This window comes from Akebia trifoliata, chromosome 6 (genome assembly GCF_017979445.1).
Source record: "Akebia trifoliata isolate Shusen 1 chromosome 6, ASM1797944v1, whole genome shotgun sequence".
Classification (NCBI taxonomy): domain Eukaryota; kingdom Viridiplantae; phylum Streptophyta; class Magnoliopsida; order Ranunculales; family Lardizabalaceae; genus Akebia; species Akebia trifoliata.
Genome location: NC_141380.1, coordinates 16636258 through 16645808, shown reverse-complemented (window position 1 = coordinate 16645808; position 9551 = coordinate 16636258). Strand labels below are relative to the sequence as shown.

General features: G+C 34.0%; 1 long non-coding RNA gene and 1 pseudogene across 1 annotated transcript; one reads left to right on the top strand and one right to left on the bottom strand.

Annotated features, from left to right (window-relative positions):
- Positions 1-490: 490 nt before the first annotated feature.
- LOC147400332 (uncharacterized) lies at positions 491-3479 on the bottom strand. The gene is made up of 2 exons (XR_015178995.1): positions 2263-3479; positions 491-754 (listed from the first exon to the last, which is right to left on the bottom strand). It is a non-coding gene; the product is annotated as an uncharacterized LOC147400332 (long non-coding RNA).
- A 4260-nt stretch (positions 3480-7739) lies between these two features.
- On the top strand, positions 7740-8845 carry LOC147400331 (F-box protein At1g10780 pseudogene; annotated as a pseudogene).
- Positions 8846-9551: the final 706 nt, after the last annotated feature.

The following is a 9551-nucleotide window of genomic DNA, read 5'->3' as shown; positions in this document are numbered from 1 at the left end:
ATCCTACATGAACTGATATTTTATGATTCAAAAGGTTGGAGTCTTGCTTCTCAGACTCGAACTTACTGGAACCATGCTTCTTGGGTTTGGGTTTGTAAGAACTTATTAAAATCCTATTTTAACTTGCATTCTATGATTCAAAGAATTGGAGTCTCGTTTCTCGAACTTGAACTTACTGAGTCATGCTTCTTGGGTTTGGATTTGCAGGAAGTTATTAGAATCCTACTTCAAAAAGTTGGAGTCTCGTTTCTCATACTCGAACTTATTAAAGCCATGCTTCTTGGGCTTAGGTTTGTTAAAACTTCGGTGTTGTCCCTCAAAGATTGAGAAATTATGTGGCGCCCCGCCGAACACTAACACAAATCCCCATGTCAGATTTCAAGGTACGAGGTGGCACCTCGAAATTTCGGCATGGTCTCCTCTGTTTATGTTAGCATTCCAAGGCGATTCAACCTGCACCTGATAAACGACATACAATCCTGCATACATATACAAAATATAATACTAGCGGAAGCCTATATAAGTCTAATAACGTACGAATTATCAGAGTGCGGAAGAAGAAAATTTACGGGATTATACAAAATTTTCTCACTCTAACAAGAATCCTAACGCTCAATACAAATCTATAATACTCCTAGACAAATGGAGTATAACTCCAATACTTACCAAGTGACAAAGTCTGGCTATCTATTTGACCCACCAGATGATTCTCACTCGTGCTCTATACTTGTCTCGCCAAGCTTTAGATCTGAAACTAAAAAAAAAAATAGAGAAGGAAAGGGTGAGTAACAATGGTTACCCAGTAAGGAAGCAACAATTTCTGCCAATAACCTCTCCTAACATGAACGAATAAACATACTGAATCATTTTAAAATAAACAAAGTTTTACAGAAGAAAACTACGATTAACTGGTACATATAGCCAGGGATGAGCAACTAAACATGTTAAAACTCACATTACATCGATCAGCAGTACTCACTATAACATTATCTTTTTATACAAATCTAATTGATCAAATGGAAACAATAAACATGCATTTCATTTTATATATCAAAATAAGCAACAGATACATAATACACGATGGTGGAGTATTGGAATTAGAGAGTTGGGATTCACGACTGGATCGCTCCCAGTCGGGACATGATGTTACAATTCTTCTCGGGCTTTTAGTTCCTGATTTTGTGGCTGGTCGCTGTTTACCACGCTTGGTTGACCATTTATCCGGCTCAGGCTGGCCGTTTGACGTGACCGTAAGCAATGGGTCTCTTTTCGATGTGTCAGAACGTTCGACTAATATAGATTGTTAGTGATCACTGACCAATCATCTTCGTCTATGCCTATCAGGCGTACATGTGATTCCCAAATATACAAACCATTCGTATACGACCACCTTTACATTACAAGTTTACTGGTAAAGAAAGAGAGGAATAAACCCGGATTCCAGTTGTGACTCCACTCTCATACGCGTCCCATACCACGTATGAGTTTGGTGGTCCCTACCGTACATCCCAGGATAGTACACCACTCCGGATGATATGACGCACTATCCCTTCAGGCATTCACAAACTCTTTAACAGTTCACAAAATAGGTACATATGTATATTATTTTCATTTGAAAACAAAAGAGAAATTAACAATACAAGGTTGAGAATAGATATCCAGTTTCCTACCATGCAAGTGTGGCCACCCGGCCTAAAATAAATAACATAACAGAGCGCCTCGCGCTAACAGAAAGTAAATAAACATGCAACCAGTAACATTATCCCTGGATATCCGTTCACCAACCTGCATACAACACAACAACGTAAAATGCAGACATCACCCCTCGGGTGTGACTCTGACATTTTACCGTTTCATACCCTTTTTCCCTTTTTTCGACTTTTACAGTTTTCAATCTCTTCATAAAATATCCATTTTCTGATATTCATCAACTCAGTATGAGTTCATTGAATATTAAATCACATTTTTCAATTATAGAATTTATTTCTATCAATAATATTGAAAAAAAATACAAATTTCATATCAAAACGGGGTCCGAGCAGTGCACAAGACCCAATTTATGGCAATAACCCGTTATAATACTCTACCCACGTATAATTTGTTAAAAATACAATTAAACATATCAAACATGCAATTTCTGGCGTGAATTTTGAAATAAACAAAGAATTCTATATTTCGGAAATACATCCAAATTTTTCCAATAAAATCCTAAATGCAATTTTCACAATCTATGATTACTAATAGAAATTGAGAGTTCCTTACAATCACTAGGCGATGGAATTGAAGCACGTGCGCGGAAATCGAGACGATTGGCACGAAAATCGAGACGGACCGAACTTTGAAGCGGCTGATTTTTGAAATCGACCTGGTGGTTTTGAAGATCTCGATGTGCTCGTCTCTTCTCCCTTCTACGGCGAAAGGCGGTTGGACCCCGAAACCGATGAAAATCGAGGTCGAAGTTACGAAAATCTCCGTATAAAAATACGGCTGATTTTTGACTATAGGGGGTGAAAAATACGAGAAAACGGAAGGAATTTGGTTGGGTTATGTAGAGAATGAGGCTGCGGACGTTTCTCCCTTCTGCGTCGGAAAGCGATTTGACCCCGAAACGGACGAAATCCGAGGTCAAAGTTTCGAAATTTCCGTATCCAAATACGGCTGATTTTTGATGATATCGGGTGAAATAGAAAGTGAAATGAAGATAGGTTGGGTGGGTTTTGTAGAGAACGAAGCTGCGGACCTTTTTCTCTTTTGCGGCGATCGTCGAAAGTGGACCGTTTGCGAGAAATCTGAGGTAGAAAATCGGAAGAAATCGAATTTTATTTTCGTATTTGGCTCGGCTGTAATGACGCGTTGGGGAAGATGAGTTATATAAAAAAATTTAAAAATATTATTTAAATAATATTTGGGACGAATTCGGTATTTCGCTTATTGTTTTGATTGATGATAACTTGGTCATTCGGTCTCCAAAACTGACAAACGAATACTCTATTTCGCCTAATTTTTCATTCCGGATCTAATGGTATAGTCAATTTTTACAAATTATGTCTCCATAAAAAATTTACATTTTTGGCCTGACGTGACCCATAAACTTGATGTCGTTTTCGTTTTTGGCGATAATTCAACTTCCTGATCTCCAAAAATGACAAATAAATAGTCTATGTTGAATAATTTTTCGTTATGAAACCAATGGTATGATCGAATTTTAAAAATTATTACTCTAACAAAAAGTCACTGTTTTAGCCTGGTCCGACCCGGTAATCGAGGATTTTGCAACTTTTATATTCGGACTCGCATTTGAGCATGCTTATAGGCTAAACTATGTTTTTCGATCATTTTGAAACTAATGGTGAGGTCAGATTCTATTAAAAATGATCAGAAACATCTTAAAATTTTATCCCTAAATCCCACTTTCAAGATTTTCTTAAAATTCCACTATTTATTTTTTTCCTCGAGATACGAATTAAAAATTCGGGGTGTTACAAATTAGGCTTTTATCGGCTTATATGCATTGAATTCAAAATAGCATTGGGCTCCACCAGATTTTTAGACTTTTGAATAAGATTTTTCTTTTTATCATGTGAATAAGAACGAAACTTTAGAATCACGACTTTCAAAAATGCCCCTAATTTCAAGGTTGGCTTTTAATTGAAACTTGACTACGAAATTGATGGAATGGATTACTCTTAGAAAGTATGGACGAGAAATTATGACCTATAATCAATGACAGATAGGATAATCAATATTCCTTTAAATTTTCAAGACACTTAAGATTATCATATATGCAATAAGAAATTTGATCATTTTTTTTCAGATTTTTTTTTGAGAAATACTTGAGCTGGACTTAAAATATTGATAAGTATTGATGAGTGTTTCCAAACACTCAATTATACACACATTTTTCGTATATTTATCTTGATTTTTGTACCTATTTATCCATATTAAGATAATAATCATGATAAGTCTCAAATCACCACGTTGCATGTTAATTAGGCTTAATTATATATAAATAAATTAATTTACTAGATAAATCTAATAATGTGTGTTTCTTGTGCAGAAAATCAACAAATTAGAATCAAAATCTCAAGACAAAAGCATTTGGGCCCACTTTGGAATTCCCTAATCCTTTGCAATACCCTAATCCTTAACTCATATTCTCCTCTTTTGTCTTTTTGTGCAAAGAAAAGTGAAGGCTACTTTTAGACTCTTCTACACACATTTTCTCTATAAATAGAGCCTTCATTTCTAGAGAAAGGGTCCCATCTTTGTTCTCTTATCCAAGACTCCTTTAATCTAAGGCTCTTAACCTATTTTCTTATTTTTTGTATTTTCATCTTCTAGTTATTTTCTTTTGGTTAAATAGTCTTGTAAGAAATAGAAGAAGAAGAAGTTGTAATTTTCTCCATGAAATGAAGAAAAGTTCTTTCATCTCTTATCTTCCCTCTCTTGCAATGACATAAGGCTAAGTTCCCCTCCATTGGAGAGTGGAAAAGCCTAGAGCAAGTTCTTGTGTTATTTCTAATTTTATGTCTTTCTTTTATTTAAAATGCTTATGAATTCTCTTTAAGTTTCTTGCACATTTTATTCTTAATATAGATACTTTATACTTAGATCAGATCAAGATAAAGTATGCTTAAATTAGATAATTTGTAGTAAGAAGTTTTCAAAGAATTCTACTTTGTTTTTATTCCCTTATTTCATTTTATTCGCAAAACTTTCCGATCTAAGGAGCTAACACCAAGCCCTTATGATTGAGTTATAAAAAGGCTAGAGACTAGGAATTGCTCATTAACATGTTTTAGGTAGATCCACCTCCAATGGTGTTTTAATTCATAAGTTTACTTGCTTTTAATTTTATTTACTTTAGTTTATTTTCTAGCAATTTTACATCTTCTTATAAGTTCAAAAATACAAAGAAAAACAGTTTTAATTCCTTTTAGTTAATTTGGATTTTTTCTTCTTAGCTTAGCTCTATTCCTCCTTTCTCTTGGGTTCGATCCCCTACTTGCCCCACAAGTAAGGTAAAACTAAGATTATTATTAACTCCGGTGAGAAGAACAACGATAGTCTCATCAAGTATTAGAATAAATTTTTTTTTTTTTTCAAAGTGATCGATGGTTCTATACTTTCCTTTAGCGAACACTTGGACAATTGAACATACTCTTAAAGATTTGATATGCTTAAGATAACTTCCGAGTTTCGTTGATTTAAACATTGTCTTTATCGGATGTGAGCTCTTAGTTGAAAAATAAATGTTGTAGCTTAAATAATTTTCTACATTTCCTAGTAAACTTCCTCCGGAATTTTTTCTTAGTGGGATTTTTCCTTTTCTTTCTTTTGGTGCCCTACTTTTTTGCTCAAGTTACTTAGATTTTCTTGAGGATGTCTTGATCTTTGCCTAGGCCACCTTTTCAGGTTTTTAATCTAACAGGCCTTCTATTTTATGGTTATTGTAAACACCCCATTTTTGCACTCGCCTGATTAATCAATTCATCAATCCGATTGTGACGGTTCCCAATGATGAATGATTATTCTAATATTTTATTTGTTACTAGATATGTTTCAGAAATTCAGATAAGCTATCTCAAACTAACAAAACTGTAGAAATCACGTTACGCTAAGAAAATATAACCCCAAAAACATAGAAATCATTATCTTGCAAACAAAAAGAAGCTTTACGATAAAAATTACTAAAAAATGACCAAATTATCAAAATATCCCTAACATCAAAATATCTCTAGAGCCCACATTACGCTTAGAAAAATCCTTTCGAACACAAAACAACAAACTGAAATTAAAAAAATCATTTTGCCAATTTTCACCAAATTTGACATATTTACGAAAAATGCTCCTCATAAGGGTTGACAATTATTTCATGCCAAAAAATTTCATAAGTGACACAAGTCCATAATCCCATTGAATTCTTTATGAAAAATCGATTTCAAAACATTTCAGAACATTGAAAATCGACTTGAAACGCAAAAGTTCTCTTCGGGGGCAAAACGGTAATTTTTCAAAATTTAAAATTTTTAATTTCGAAATTAATAAATAAAATATTAATTAATGTTGAGTAAAACCTTAGTAAAATTAATTTAAAAATTTAAACCAAGTCAATCTAATAAGACTTAAGTCAAAATCATAATCTAAAGAAATCAAGTCAATCTCATAAGACTTAAGTCAAAACCCTAATTAAAACAACCAAGTCAATCTCATAAGACTTAAATCAAAACCCTAATTAAAACCTTAATCTAAAAAGATCAAGTCAATCTCATAAGACTAAAGTCAAAATCCTAATTTATCTTATCTAAAAGGAGAGCTATTCAAACCTTAATTCTTCTAAAAAAATCTATAAGAAGAGCTTCCACAACCTAATTTCGGAGGTCAAAGAAAATCCTAGAAAAAGTAGGTTAAAACGCCTCCCTAACCTTTCCAAAATCCTGATTTTGAAGTCCTAACCCCTAACCTATCATTCAAACCCTAGTTTTTGTTCACAAATTCCCAAAAACTCTTCATAAATTACCTAGAAATCCATTAAAACATTTAGAAAACATTCAGATCTAAAAAGGAGGTACTTCATCATGGAGATCCGAAGCAGATCCAGTGACGGAGGAAAATCAAGGAAACGTGTACAAGGACGCTCCCCGCTAGTACTGAAAAAACAAATCGTTGCGGTCATCTAGGTATTCTTTTTTACTTGTTAATATATTTTTATTTGTTTTAGGTCTTTTAGCAATGTAATCTGTTTTCTGGAAAATAGTAGAGACCGGCGTTTGCCAGGCGGGGTTGGTGCCTAACAACTTCCAACCCCGTAACGTGATCCCAGGACTTAGTTTCTTTTGTAGATTAGTTATTTTTATCTATCTTGAGTCAATGCTCGGTTCCTAGACCATATTAACTAGGTGGCGGTTCCCAAATCTCGACAATCAAAAGCGGATCCGCACACCCTGCGGATCGAGGGTGCTTTTAGTGACGACTCCACTGGGGATTATTGAGGATCAAAGTTGAAAAGTCCCAAGTATGAGAACATTGCCATTTAGACCTAGTTTTTTTTGTGTGTTTGTTTTGTTTATTTTTGGGATTGTATTATATTCTCTCGGCATCATTTTTAGCATATTATTATGGAATATTATTTGCTATGATTCAATTTAGGATCGTTTGGGATGACCCTAAATAATGCAGGATATTGAGAGGATGATGATGTGGAAAAATGGGTGTTGGCCCAATTTTTGGATTATTTTTTGGGTTTATATTATCCTTTATTGGTATTCTTTGATTCGACTTTGGATACTTTGATTTGACATATATTTTTTTTTATGGTTCAATCGGTGGTCATTTAGAACGGTCTTAAATAATGAAATATTCAAATTGACATATGAATTGAGAACGGAATGATGGTGGTTGGGATGAGGAGTCATAGACTTTTAAAAGAAATTTTTTTTGAATGAAATATTTTTTAGCATGTTAATATGCATAAGTGATAAATTGTGAAAATAAATTATTTGTGAGTGATGTGCTAAGAAATAAAAAAAATTGTTTTTTTTTTAATGTTGTTTGTAACGATGAGACGATTCTAAGAAAAAAAAATCACAAAAAAATCATAATTTTTTTTATGTGGTGTGCCATTAACAGAAAACATTTTTTTACTGTTTCTATCTTCTTCTCCAATGGAAGAAAGAAGAAACACAGCAAGAAAGGGACGCCATCCCTCTCTCCTTCCTCTCTCTCTCTCTCTCTCTCTCATGGATTCTCTACCAGATGCAATCCACCAATACATCCTCTTTAACATGAAGAACGCTAGACATGTATTAATCTGCACCTGTGTCTCCAAACGTTAGAAGGATTCGATGCCTTAAATCCATAGCCTCTACTTCCTTCGCAACTCCTTCGATGATTTCAACTCCATAGATGAAAATCTAGACGCCATTGTTGGTCAAATGATAGCTTCAACCGTTTCTTTAGAAGATCTTGTTGTTTATTGCCATTTCTCAAGCACAAGTCTTGCTTCCTGGTTGTCTACAACTACCCATTCTCTTCACCATCTCGAGCTTCGCATGGATAATCTTTCTGAAAAAGGTGATTGTCACCAAGATCCCTTAAAGTTGGACTGCATCGACTTTTTAAGAGAACTTTTGGAGTTTTTGAAGCTCTCAGGTGTCCTCATGATTCGTTCCCCTAACTGGGGTTCCTTCGAAAAGCTTCGAAGTCTCAAAATTGTTGGGGCGAGATTGAAGGATACTCTACTGTCTGATGCGATATGAGCTTGCCCAAATCTTACGAACTTGTCTTTGCTTGGATGCGATGGGTTACGATTGAATTGAAACAGCTGGAGCAGTGTAGATTGGATTTTTATGGGTTGGGTAATTGTTTTCTCTTTTAAAATTCCCCCAAAATTCAAGTTCTTGAGGTCCAAGGTCGTAATTGGATTCGAGTTAATTAGACCCATTGCTTAAAAAATCTCTCAATCGCCAATAATACAGGTAGAGTTTACAAGGTTGATTTTGGGAAACTTGAGGCTTTAGAGTTCTTTTCCATCAGAGGGGTTCAATGGTGTTGGGATGCTGTGAGCACTATCCTTCAATGTGTTAATGAAGTTAAAAATTTGGTCATGAAGATTGAATTTACTAGGGATTTTGACACCCTTCAACCCTTTCCGGAGATTGATTTGGTTGATTTCTTTAATAATCATCTGAAGCTCCAACGCTTTGAAATCCATGGAGCCATGTTTGGTGCTTTGTGCCGGAAGAACAACTTTCTTTGTTGTTTGAGAATTCTTATCACCAAACTAATTTTTACTAACTCTACGTCAATCGGGTGCAATCCTTTTAATGATTTACATAATAATTGACGTGGCCCTAGTAAATGTTGATGTGGCAATAACGACTCCCTTGTCGTTTATAAGAATTTTTTTGTGCTTTCAAACAAATATGACCAACTCATTAATCTAGTAGGATTTATATTTTGCTAAGGGTCTTCGAGCTCGTATTGAACATGATTTAAGAAACAAGTTCTTTTTTCCTTCTATACAATTATTTGTCACCAATTTTTTTTTTCATTTTTTAATATGATTTCATAGCCGCCTATTTTAAACCTTGGATCTAAGTATTAATTTTTTTTCAAAAAATTGAATTTTATTCTTGGGTCCAAACTTTTTTTTTTAATCAAATCTAAAAAAGCTATGAAATTGGATTTATCAATAAGGTGACCACGTTAGTGAAATGACCTTAGTAAATTTGAAATCCTACGATAAATTTTCTTTAAAAATAAAAATAAAAAAATCATGACTCCCTATCTCCATAAATATCATCCTATCATCGATTCAATATTCATTAAAATCTCAATTTATTTTGGATTGCCCAAAAGGGACCCTTGATTGGATCATAATAAAAAAAGATAATTTTGTTTGGATTAAAAATAAAATTTTCATCCTTGCTTATTTCAATGTTGGATCATATTGATTATTCTTGTGCTATAAATTTTGCCCATTTAACATGCTATGATCTTGATATACATATCCTGGATATACATGCCTTGATTCGATCTTGATGTTATGA